This window comes from Pogonomyrmex barbatus, unplaced genomic scaffold (genome assembly GCF_055798465.1).
Source record: "Pogonomyrmex barbatus isolate J1 unplaced genomic scaffold, ASM5579846v1 scaffold4, whole genome shotgun sequence".
Lineage (NCBI taxonomy): Eukaryota > Metazoa > Arthropoda > Insecta > Hymenoptera > Formicidae > Pogonomyrmex > Pogonomyrmex barbatus.
Window position 1 is genome coordinate 571,871 of NW_028297138.1, and position 13,166 is coordinate 585,036.

A 13,166-nucleotide genomic window follows, 5' to 3' on the forward strand; every position below is an offset into this window, starting at 1 on the left:
AAGTACAATTATAATAGTTTAACTCTTAACACACGAGTCGCATTCTTTATCCTCGGTTCAACAATTTTTTTCACTAAATTCAACAGAGAAATACAGTCATGGGTCGCCAAGTCTAAGCGTCAGCGCTTCACAAGCGCGATACCGACCGTATCTCTTTACACGAGCCTGCGAGTTGCTAACAAAATTATCGGATTTGAATAATGACTGAACCGATCAAGTTCCAAATAGGCGCAATCAATAGCTTGAGTTAAATTATATAATATAATAAATAATAAAAGCGTTTTTAGTTTTTTTCTATGTATTCTGTGAGCGGAGATATTGCAATTCAAAGTCCGAATTCTAGAAATTTACTTTTAAGAAACGTCGTTGTTATTATTATTGTCATTATTATTATTGTCGTCATTATTATCATCGTCGCCATACGGTAGGGGTCGGCAAGTGGGCACTGCTCGCAGGTGCCCAATGCCCGCGGGCAACAGTCGAGCGCGCTGGGGTTAGCGTTAGGCGCCTAGGCGCAATAAAGTAAGGAGAGGGGATAGTAGGAACATTCTATTCATTGAACGTGCTGTTCAAGGAGTAAAAAAATATTGTGTTGCATAAATTCAGACCCAGAATTAGCATAAATTAATAACTATTTATATTTTAAATAAAAATATTGTAAGAATTTTAAAATTATTCTATCGTAAACACACCGAATTCGCAGAACAGACCGCGAGCGAAATCTATTATAACAATTCCCGGAACTCGCTCCGCTTTTCCCGAAACATACGACCAAATTCCGGGACAAATACATTGTAAATATTGTACCTAACAAAAACTCGGTCAGTAAAACTGTAAATACTTCAAGCTAGATAAATATAAATCTTTGTATATAACGTAAATAGATTCTCGATATTTTATTTCTTTCCGAATAATCCTGATCACATCCGACCGACGCTATCCCGCGAAATACGTCGAATCCAGGAGCCGCGACGAACAGGGAAAACGTTTTATGGCGCCCGAACAGGGACACGTGACAGAGAGATAAAATACCGAAAAATGCCAACGACTGACTGGGTGCATTGTCGGAAAAAAAAGAGCTTGAGATCGCGTGCCGACACGCTGAAACCGAAGGGACAGTAGAAATTTTGCGTCAACGATTACGAGAACTTGTAAAGGCGGAAAAACACGGCAGCGCGGCTAAGTTTGTCGACATATCGGCCCCTACGATCGCGTTTAAAATGACCAAGAACGATTCAGGGCAAGCCATCGCGAAAACCATTAATCAAATTAGAAAATGGGGCTGCCACTTCGATGGCAAGGACCTGTGGACTTTCCTAGAGCGGGTCGAAGAACTAAGTCTCGCGTACGAATACGACGGTCAGCGTCTCATGCTCGGTTTACTAGAATTACTACAAGGGGAATCACTCTCGTGCCGAAATCGACGACACAAGTGGAGTACGTGGGGACAATTTTACGATGCCTTTTGAACGCAATATTGTCTGCGCCGTTACCGCAATCAATTCATAAAAGATATCGCTGGTCGCGCACAAGATGAAAAGTTTCATAAATATGCCAATGAAGTAGAAACCATGATGCGCCACGCCGGGGGATTTTCAATGGCCGCACAGACGGAACAAATTTACGAGAATATGCATCCCGAATACAAAATGTATATCCGCCGACAAGACGCTACCGATCTCGAAATGCTCCAAGATCTGGCGGCGGATTTTGAAGACATCGTACGGCAACGGAAAACAGCAACGACAGCCACGAAACACGACTCCCTTGCGCCCATGAGACCGATCGCAGCCGCCGTGTATAATCGAGCCGAACATTGCTGGCGCTGCAAGCAACGCGGCCATACGCGGTTTAATTGTCAGCGCGTAAATTCCGCGTAAATTCTGCTCGCAATGCGGACGTGATGGAGTATTCACCCGCGAATGTCACCCACCGGCGGGAAAAGCCGTTGGGGCCGGGACGAACGCTAACGAACCCCGCAAGTGAACGTTCAGGCCACGACCACACATCCAAATTAATATGTGCGATCAATCGATAATCGCACTAATAGATACCGGGTCCGAAATTTCGTTCATTAATCGGAATACTGCACGCCGCATGCAGGAATTCCGTTTCGTACCCGACGACACCGCGAGCCAGGCCAGACGGCTCACCCATGGAAATACCGAGCACAGTTAAACTTCCGGTGCGAATTGGAGGGCAAACCATCGCTTCCACATCTTGCCCGAATTAGAGAGCGAAATGCTCATCGGGGTGGACCTGTGGGGAAAGTCGAATATAAAACTTGTGCCACTGCAGTTCGGCAAGGGAAAGAACACTACGCCGGCCCATGTCTCCGCCGCTAGACAACAAGGCAAAATCGAGAGCACCAAGTTCCATAACTTCTTAAAAAATGAAATGCGGAAATTCGAGGAGGTTCGGGGTCCGACCGAACTTCTGCGGCACCATATCCGCTTGAAAAAGGGCACGCTTCCAATCAATCAAAGATACCGGCCACGTAATCCGGCAATGCAGCGCGTGATCGACGAAGCAGACACCAGTGCTTCGCGAAGGAGTAATTGAGCCGTCTGAAAGCGCGTGGAGTTCGCCGGTGATAATTGTCCGAAAACGCGACGGCAAACCACGGTTCTGCATAGACTTCCGACGCCTAAACGAGGTCACCGAACGAGACGCATATTCACTTTCACAGATCACGGCCACTTTGGATAAATTACACGGGGCACAATTTTTGTCGACATTAGATTTACGGAATGGCTACTGGCAGGTACCCCTAACCCCCGAGAGCCGACCACTGACGGCATTCACCGTGCCGGGTCGGGGATTAATACAATTCAAAATAATGCCATTTGGACTACATGCAGCGCCGGCCACGTTCCAGCGACTGTTGGACCACGTGATCCGCCCAGAGTTAGAACCTTACGCATTCGCTTATCTAGACGACATTATCGTGGCGAGTCGTACACTTCTCGAACATCTCAAACACCTCGCCGAAGTTTTCCAATGACTACGCGCTACCCGCGTGCGGATTAACCCGGAAAAATGTCGGTTCTGCGTAGAAGAATTGAAATATCTCGGCCACATCGTGGGCCGAGAAGGTATCCGAATAGACCCCGAAAAAACGAATGCCATCCTAGACTGGCCATCCCCGTCGTCAAACAAATCCGACAGTTCATGGGAGTTGCCTCGTGGTATTATCGATTCATACGGGATTTCGCGACAGTCGCCGCTTCGCTTACCGCACTGACACTCGCTGGACCTGGGGCGCTGAACTCCAGAAACAAGCTTTCGAAATGCTAAAAGACCGATTAACGACCGCGCCAGTATTAGCTTGCCCGGATTTTTCCCGACAATTTTTTCTACAGACCAATGCCAGCGCGACCGGGTTGGGTGCAGTGCTCACACAATTTTTTACGGAAAGGGAGCGTGTAATCGCCTACGCCAGTCGCACGTTAAATCTCGCGGAACAGAACTATAGCGCCACAGAATTGGAGTGTCTCGCGGTCGTTTGGGGAATTAATAAGATGAGGAGATATCTCGAAGGATATCAATTCATGATGATAACGGACCACCAGTCGCTGAAATGGCTACAAGGCCTAAACTCAGGGAGACTGGGACGTTTGAATTACAGCAATATCAATTTAATATTCGTTATCGAAAGGGAGCCCTTAATTGCGTGGCGGACGCACTTTCTCGGCAAATATTGCCGCTATCAATAAGGCGCGATGCTCCTGATACGACCGGATATTAAAAAAGGTTCGCGGCATTCCGCACGAACTACCAGATTATTGCATTCGGCAAAAACGGCTGTTCCATCACGTGCTTCACGACTTAAACTTCCATGAGACTCCGCCCCAGGAACAATGGAAGCAATGCGTTCCCCCCCCCCAGGAACGCACCGGAGTATGTAAACAAGTACACGAAGAACTCACTGCCGGACATCTAGGAATCGCGAAGACCATCGCACGGGCCGCCCGAGAGTTCTACTGGCTCGGAATGTATCGCGACGTCGCGCGCTTTGTCTGGAATTGCGAGAACTGTCAAGTCTACAAGGTAAAACAGAACAAGCCCCCGGAGATGATGCACGCTACCGCGGTAAATCAACCATGACAGCAGGTTACTCATAGACTTGGTGGGACCACTACCATGTTCGAATCGCGGATATACTTAGCTATTAAACATGCAGGATCGATTTTCAAAATGGATAGAGATGTGCCCGCTGCGGAAAACCACCGGCGAAGTGATCGCGCAAAATCTAGCCGAGAATATAATTTACCGATACGGATGTCCCGACGAAATCCTTTCAGATAACGGGACACAATTTCATTCCGCGCCCGTCACCCGTCTTTTACAAATTCTCGGCATTAAACAGCGATTCACACCCCCCTGCGCGCCGCATTGTAATCCGATGGAACGGACGAACCGCACGATCAAAACAATGATCTCGCAATATGTGGGACGCGAGCATAAACGCTGGGACGAACATTTGAATGAACTGCGCTTCGCATATAATTCGGCGGTTCACGAAACGACGGGTTACACACCCGCATACCTGATGTACGGCCGCGAAACCAAGCCTCCCCGTACCGTCACCGCCCGTCGCTCATCCGCACTCGACAAGCCTAGCATCGTATATCGCCGCTTGCGAAGACGCGTACGAACTCGTGCAAATCAACCTTGCGTACGAACTCGTGCAAATCAACCTTGCGCGAGCATTTCAAAAGCAGGCGAAGTATTTTGATGTGCGTCGCCGTGCCTGACAACCGAAAGTAGAAGAGTGGGAGCGGGACCATCCCCTCTCCAGCAAAAGTACTGCGTTTAATGCGAAGTTAGCGCCGAAATTTATCGGTCTCCTGGAGGTGCTCAAAACTATTTCCCAGGTAATTTTCGATCTTCGAGATCCTCGGGGAAAATGGTACCGATATACGCACCTGCAGGACCTAAAATCCGCGTCTCGCGAGAAACGCGAGCCCCCGACCGAGCCGAGCATTAACGAGCCAGTCCCGGAGAACAACGAAGACATCCCTGGCCACGATGACGCACCGGCACGACGGGGGAATCGGCACAGGAAAGGGAGGATCAGACAATCGCTTAAAACTGCGGGACGAGGCAATCGAAAAATCGATGACCATAGACGACATCTTAGAAGATATCGATCGTTTACTGGAGTGCGCCAACCCACCCGGATACGATTCCGCGAGACCGGGATTTGACGAGCTGTGGGACTAACTCCTGACTCCGAAGAGTAGCGATCCGAAATCATCCACCGGACAAACCGAGCGCAGGGAAGACCCCGCGGAATCAACCGCTCCAGAGCCTGCACACCCGGCCAGTGGAACCGGCAGCAGCAGACAGGACGAGACCCAGCGGAACTAGCCATCCGCTACGAACAGTCGGAACGCTGATCCAACAGTCCGACGCTCAGCAGCGCAGGAAAGCTCTGACGCTGATGACCACCGCCACCGCCTCCGGTGCGCCGTCGGCTAGGAAATGTGGCCGCCCAAGAACCAACCGCCAGGATCTGCAAAGCAGCGACCGTTCCGGACCTCAATAACAACGCTCCTGTGCCAACAACCGCCACCAGCATCGGACATACACCGACCAACGATCAGAGCCTAGGAGTGCCATTCGGACCAGCCGGACTATCGTCCGTGAAAGTCAAGCTAGCGCCAGGACTGAAGTTCTCGATACTGTATTTCGCAGCGTACATCGGACGCAAATATCGGACCCGTCGCGGTAGCGAGAAGTACGTTTTGCAGTTTGATCACGAGGGTCAACTGCGCACGTGGCGCAGAATATAAAGTATGCTCCAAAATTCGGGCACATAATAAAAAGGGAGTGATGTAACGACACCCGATTCACCCCCATTGTTTAAACAATATTGACGGGCCCCCGACCGATCAACCGTCGACACGGCGATCCTTCCGCGATCCCACCGTAAAGTCACGTCGAATACCAGACATAGCCAAACTAATATCGCACGGCTTCACGTTCACAGCGCGTGAATAAACAATAGACGCGCCGGTTAGGCCACTGCCGCCGGCTCCGCTATCGATCGTGTCACCGAGCATCTTCGCGGAATCATCGAGCACGTTCGGCGAATTACCACGAATATTCCGACGAGGTCATGCCCCCGGAATCACCTCAACCCGAATTCGGCCGATCAGTATTCGACTACTCCCGACCGACGGCCGACTCGGGTATATTAAGTGACTTCAGCGGATGATCAGGGCTATCACCAGCGAGACAGTAAAGTATCCAGTACTGCTCTCGACATCTCCATTCCTATCCAACGCAAGCGAATTAGGGCTTCCTAACGCGCCAGGAGCTTCTGGCCGTTCGCTCTTCCCGCAGCGGTAGTGCAAATTTGAACATACAGTACGCGATTGTTGAGAACGTTTGAAGTGAAATTATGTTTGTGCGGTGTGTTATGACAGGGTTACGACAATGGACTGATAAAAGTTGGAGCAACGTTGTGCCATTAAATTTTGTGTAAAACTTGCTTGGCGAATTTGCTACTGTGACTTATGAAAGGGTACAAAGGACTTATGGAGAACATTCTCTATCCAGGGCACAAGTATTCAAATGGCACGCAATAAACCGATTCAAATTTAACACACTGATCATTCTCAGAGTCAATCGACAGTCTGACTTCACAAGAGTCTCCACTCTTTCCACATTTTCGTCCGCTCTTGACGTTGCAAGTCTTCCGCTCGAGATTTGTCTCCCACTTCTTCTCTGTCCTCTGAAAAGGCCTTGTGCCATTTGAACACTTGTGTTCTGGATAGGGAATGTTCTCCATAAATCCTTTGTATCTTTTCGTAAGTCACAGTAGCCAATTCGCCAAGCTGTAATGAAGCGATCCCCTTCATTTCATTTTACTGACTTCCCTCGACCCACCACCATCGACCACCGATCATCGAGCGGAGTACGACAATCGTCGCAAACCGGCGCATTGCGCCCAATTTTAATCGCATAAACATAAGATTCTCCGAAGTATCTCGGAGAATCCACGCAGGCATTCGGCGAACACGTATTCACACCGTCCGCACCGCGCCGAATGCCGCGCCTAGGAACAAACGTGCTCCCCGCGCCGCGCCGATTACCGCGCCAAGGAGCTAGCGCGCTCCCCGTATCGCCGCGCCGAGCACCGCGCCACGAAATCGTTACCCCCGTATCATGCTGAATACCGCACCACCGAATGGGGATCATTCCAGCTTCGTTTCCGATTTTTCCCCCAAAATCTCCTAGCCGTGGAGGGGAAGCCCAACCCCGAGATCGGCCAATCGAAACTGTCCCGTACTGAAATACTGCGGCCGATCTCGGATAAAAGGGGCTTGCTTTCCACGGAGAGTTCCTGTCCCGTTCTCGAGCACAGCATCGTGTGAAGAGAAAACGAGAAGCCTTTCCGAATCCGAAACCGAGCAGGTTAATCGTGAAGTACTGGGGTACACCCCAGCACAGCCGAGTATGCTCGACCACGATTTACCATTCCATCTCCGAATATCTTGCGAGAACGTGTCGAGGAACACTCGATACAATCGTTCGATACATTTGTCAGGACGCTCCCTGACAACCGATAAAATACCGGGATGCATCCCGGTGGCGTCGAGCACCAGGGTACTCCCTGGTCTCGTCGAATCACCCGACACTCCTCCACCTGAGTCTACGGATTAACAAGTGAATCGGGTGCTCTCGATTCCGTCAGAGTGACGGCACCCCAGAGACAACCTTCCTGTCAGAATCAACTGTTCGCGAAAATAGCCGCGGAATTCACCACGCGCACACCGTGAAGCTCAACTGATCACACCGGCGACGCACCGACCACACGTCACCCGTCAGGCAAGGCGTCCCGCGCTATACCGCGACCGTAAGAAATAGATAATTTCGCAAGATAGTTGACTCGATCATTGTACATATTTATTATAATCATTGTCACACTCCATCGCAGACATCAATAAAAGAATTATTGTTACTCTAACTTCTGTCGCTCTCACTTCTTCACCTGGCTGTCCGACTAAGAAGTTATCCGTGCACGGAAATGAGACCATTTTAAAGCTTTACATAAAATTTAATATCACAACATTGCTCCAACTTTTACCAGTCCATTGCAGTAACACTGTCGTAACACTGTCGTAATACACTACACAAACACAACTTCACTTCATACGCTCTCAACATACACACTTCACTTCATACGCTCGCGTACTAACTGCAGTGTTCAAACTTGCATTGCCGCTGCGGAAAGAATTAACTTAACGGTCAAGTGAAGGGCGGCAGCATAGCTGGTTCGTGCGCAGTATTGCCAGTTTCATTACTTTTCTTCACATATATATGCTAGTGCTAGTCCCTAGTCTAATAATAACAGATGTAATAAACCTTAAGTCGTACAAAATTAACCAATCATAATCGATTATTCTCGTTATATTTGATTGTGATTGGTCAATTTCTTATAGCTTAAAGTTTGCTATATTACCTATATCTATTGTAGATCGGAACTTTTTTACAAATCATAAATCAAGTATCAATATTTATAATTCGTTCTCTTTTGATTGTATTAGATATATATTGAAGAATTTATGAACCAATCAGCGTACCGTATTTGCATTGCTTATTTTTAATTTATATGATACGATTATCTGAATGGTTAAAATAGCATGTTAAGATGAGCCTAATTCGTTTTTTAACAAAATGTTTTTAAGGGATTATATACAGTTGTACAGGTCGAAAAAAATCGATTTTGAAAATATTTATTTTCATAAACTATATCACTTAAAGAACATTTTCTGAAAGTTTGAAGTGATTTAAATTAAAATTATCAGAGATATATGAGTTTGAAGAGTACGCTTCACAAGGTTTGAAGAGTACGCTGCATAAAGTACTTAGCGCCGTAATTGCTGAGGCAAGGGGGTCCCTTCTGTGTAAAACTGAAATGTAAATTGATGTTTTGAAAAAATTCTGCAACAGGTTTACTTTATGGGTTTGGAAAAGATAATTCTATGTAAATTGAAAAATAGTAATTTTATTAATATGAGAACTTAATCTGAAACTTCAATTGCATTTTTTTCGAAATTAAATTTTTTTCTAATATACAAATCAGTGAGCAAGATGTCTCGGGAACCACTACACCAATCGGGCTAAAATTTTGCAGGCTTCTTTTATTCATCAAATATTTGTCCTTTAACAATTGATTTTTCTTTAAGTGAAATTTTTGTTTTTAATTAACAAAAAACAAAAAATGTTGTCATATGAAAATCGTACTTTTTTATTTAACGGCTATCATTTTGTTCAAAATATTATTTAAAAAAAAATCAATCGTTCAAGGACAATATTAGAGCTAATACTAACGAAATCTTTTTGAATTTCTGATTTCATATAATCCAGTTTTGAGAAATTATGCTCACCGCAAAGCACTTAAAAAAAAACAACTTTCGCAAAAGTACCTGTTATTCATGTGTCTTTCAATGTTATATCTTGAAAAAATTTGTATAAGTGGTAAAATATATGTACTTTTAAATACTATATTACCTGCGAAAAAAATATCTGAGTGTTTCTAAAAAAAATTCCAAAAATTTCGTCTTTTTGGGCAATGCAATTGCATATAACTTCTTAAAAAAAAAGGTATTTATATAAATTTTTGTATTTTTCTTTTTGAGAATTGATTTTTATATTGCATCTTTTAAAAAGTACAAAATTTTAATAATAATTGCAGTAAAAATTTTGAGACAACAATCAGTGTAAGTATTGCTTTATCCTTATTGCTCATTGAATGTCAAAGATAAAAAAACAATTATGTTGACTTATGTTGTTAAATGTTTTAATTTACGAAGTTCAGAATTAAATAGAATTAAATAGAACTAAATCATTAATTGGAAATTATATAATATAACCTTATAATAACCTTATAATAACCTTATAATAACTTTCAAATATCAAAATGAAATCCAGGCAATTCTCTGTAAGTCTTAGGTTCGGGGCTACACCAACGTTATTTTGAACTTTAAATGGTACTTAATCAGGAGACATAGTAGTGTCTCGGGTGTCAAGTCAATCGAGAACACTGCCGTGTGACTTTACGCGAGTCGGCGAGATGCGAGCATTCGAAATTATCGGATCTTAATAATAGTTAAACCGATCAAATTCTAAGTAGGCTTGATCGATAGCTGTGTTCGACTTGCATAATAAAAATATTTTTATTTTTCTGCTACGTGCTCTATGAGGGGAGATATTGATACATAAAGTTCGATTTGGAAATTTTTACTTTAAGAAACGTCATTGTTATCGTCGTCCTCCCTGATCTCATCTACGGTTGCAATTTCTGTCACAGAGGCGCCACTGTCCAATGTACACGCACCGCCGGTGCTGTGCGCTCGGCGCGCGGCTGCTACATACACACGAAGCGCGTATGTCCGTGTCTCCGCGGAGCGCGAAGAAGATCGCGAAGCGGAGGGAAAATGTAGTGGGGACAATTCGATGTTGCATCCTTAACGCAAGATGCACGAGAAAGAAAGCATTGAACGTGATACCTGTCGCGAACGCCAAGTAAGGGACACATGGAATTCGAACCACCCTCCGTGGTTCTCTTCTATCAAAAGGGGAGGGATGTCGCGAGCGCCGAGAACGCAATCACGCGCATCGCTGACAAAGCGGATTGCGGCAAGCGATACTTTACCTAACGAATTATTATTTTGTGAAGCGATGGCGATTATCAACGCTACCGTGCTAATCGCGCATTTATTGTGTAACCGCTCCACGTGAAGCAACTGCTAACCGGGTTGCGCAGCCCTTACGCGGAAAGCCGCCGCGCGACCCAGAAATATACCACGAACGCTGATGAACATTTTGATGACACGACAAGGACCGGCCACCTGGAACAGGATAAAAACGAGAGACCGGTACTAGGAGAGGACTCGTCGAGATCCGCCTTGCCATCACATCTGTCGCGGAATTAAGAAGGACAACCTGTATCAATTTTAATAAAATTTATTAAGTGGTAAACAAAGTGGTGAGCGCCTCCTTCCCGCCGACTCCTTGGTCGATCCCCGAAACGACCCGCACATTTCTGGTGGCAGCGGTGGAATCGTTTCGCAGCAACACCCAGTCATCTGGAAGGAACAAACGATCGAAATTCAAGGAAAAGGCCGGAAAAGAAGCCGACATCCTTGCGACGAGAAAGAGCCGGTAGAGTCACAACGCCGAGCATATCAGTGACACCGGAGAAGCAGCGATCTACCGCAACAGCCAACACTACGCCACAAACATGCGAATTACGATCGTAATGTAAGTTATAGAAAATTAAAACGAGTGCATTAGATAGCGAGAGAAGTGTGTAGATAGATGTCGAACGAGGAAGTTAACCAAATTCCCGCCCAAAGGAACACGTCGTGGCTGCATCGCGTCAGCCAACCGAGCGCTCAGCCCGAGCTCTCCTCGAGCAGACGGAAAATTCACGCGATCCGCGCGATAACGTACGCTGCGATTTAAGTAATTATTATTCCGACGATAGTCTGACGAGTCAACCGGAATTACATCCGAACATTGTAATTGAACGCGTGTTTTCGCTTAGCGACATAGACAATAGCCTACTACCGAGAGACGCAACGACGCTCTATTACAACCAACAGACGCGAGATCTGACCATAGTGACGGCACGAACGCAAGTAACTTCCCTAGCCGCGAAGAATTTTTATTGACGTCTTACGATAGTAGCGTGTTCGATCCAATCGAATTTTACACCGTCTCACGAAACATAAATCCAGCGGAAATGGCAAATTAATCCTCGGGCACACCGTTAAAACCGATCGCGGAAGAACAACAAGCAAACAGAGAATTGGACGACGAAATAAGAAGGATGAGAGCCTTTATGAGAGACTTTAAGCCAAGCACACTGGAAATCTGACCCGGCAGAAGCTTCGCATGACGCGCGAGATGCAATGTTGGTCGAGTTGGTAGAAGGCATGCGAGCACTACAGAGCCGCATAAATCAACTAGAAGTCGTTAATTACGATCGGAATGCAGAAAATGACGAACCGATAGAAATGACATACGGGTGTACACGGGACGATGTCCGAAATTCGCGAGACCCCGCACATACGTTTATGAAACTAAAAGAAGCACGCGATATGATTCCGGAGATGGACGGATCATCGCCGAATCAAGTTCAAAAATTTTTAAATGCAAGCACGTACGCGATGAGCGAAATAAATGCTACCGACGAAAAATCATTATTAAAAGCGATCTTGTGCACGAAACTAACAGGGAAAGCCATGCACGATTTCCAAACGAGGGATATACGCACGTTCATGCAATTGAAGCGCGAGATCGAGATGTGTTATTTAGTAAAGCGTAGCACCACGCACATTCAGCGAGAGTTTAACATAACCCGCCAAAAACTCGGAGAAAGCGCGCGAGAATACGACCTCCGCGATGACAAATTAGCAATGGAACTCTATCAATCTATGGTAGAAGGGCGCGAGCACACCGTGGAGCAACGAAAGGCAATCCTAGATACGATACAGGAATTAGCCCTAGAAAATTTCCAACTAGGATTACGTGACGAGATACAAACAATAGTACGATCCAGGAATTATACGAATTTAACAGCCGCGATGTTAGGCGCGACAGCCGAGGAAAAATTAAAAGGTAGCCAACCTACAAAAATGTACAATAATGTACAAAATTCGCTTTCTCATAATGAGAAAGCAAGAAGCAACCAAGAACAGTATAGAAACCGCAATCAAAAAGTGGAGTGCCACAAATGCGGTAGGCTAGGACATTTGGCGCGCGATTGTCGTTCAAGCCGATACACAAGCAAATATCCGCTATCGCGAGCCGAACGACCGGCGAACGTAAATAATATCGAGAAATACTGCTCGTACTGCAAAAAGGCAGGCCATAAGCGCGACGAATGCTGGTCACTGAACGGCCGTTCGAGAAAAGGGCAGCCGAGACGCACGAGACAGGATAATGAAAAAAGGCGACAAATAAATACCGTTGTAATAATGAGAAAGAATAAGCAGCAAAGAGGGAGCGATGATCTATCGTTCACAAGCAGTGGCGACGACGAAGAAGAAGAGAAACCGAGAACAAAGATAACGCGAACCGTACGCGAGCATCAAGTGACAGGTGAATACGCCTCACACAAACGCCACGTTAGACTTGATTACCCT

General features: G+C 46.0%; 1 protein-coding gene across 21 annotated transcripts in view; it reads right to left on the reverse strand.

The window, feature by feature from the left end:
• The window catches only part of pHCl-1 (pH-sensitive chloride channel 1), a 1,184,550-nt gene that overhangs the window by 336,683 nt on the left and 834,701 nt on the right, over nt 1–13,166 (reverse strand). The window lies entirely within an intron of this gene.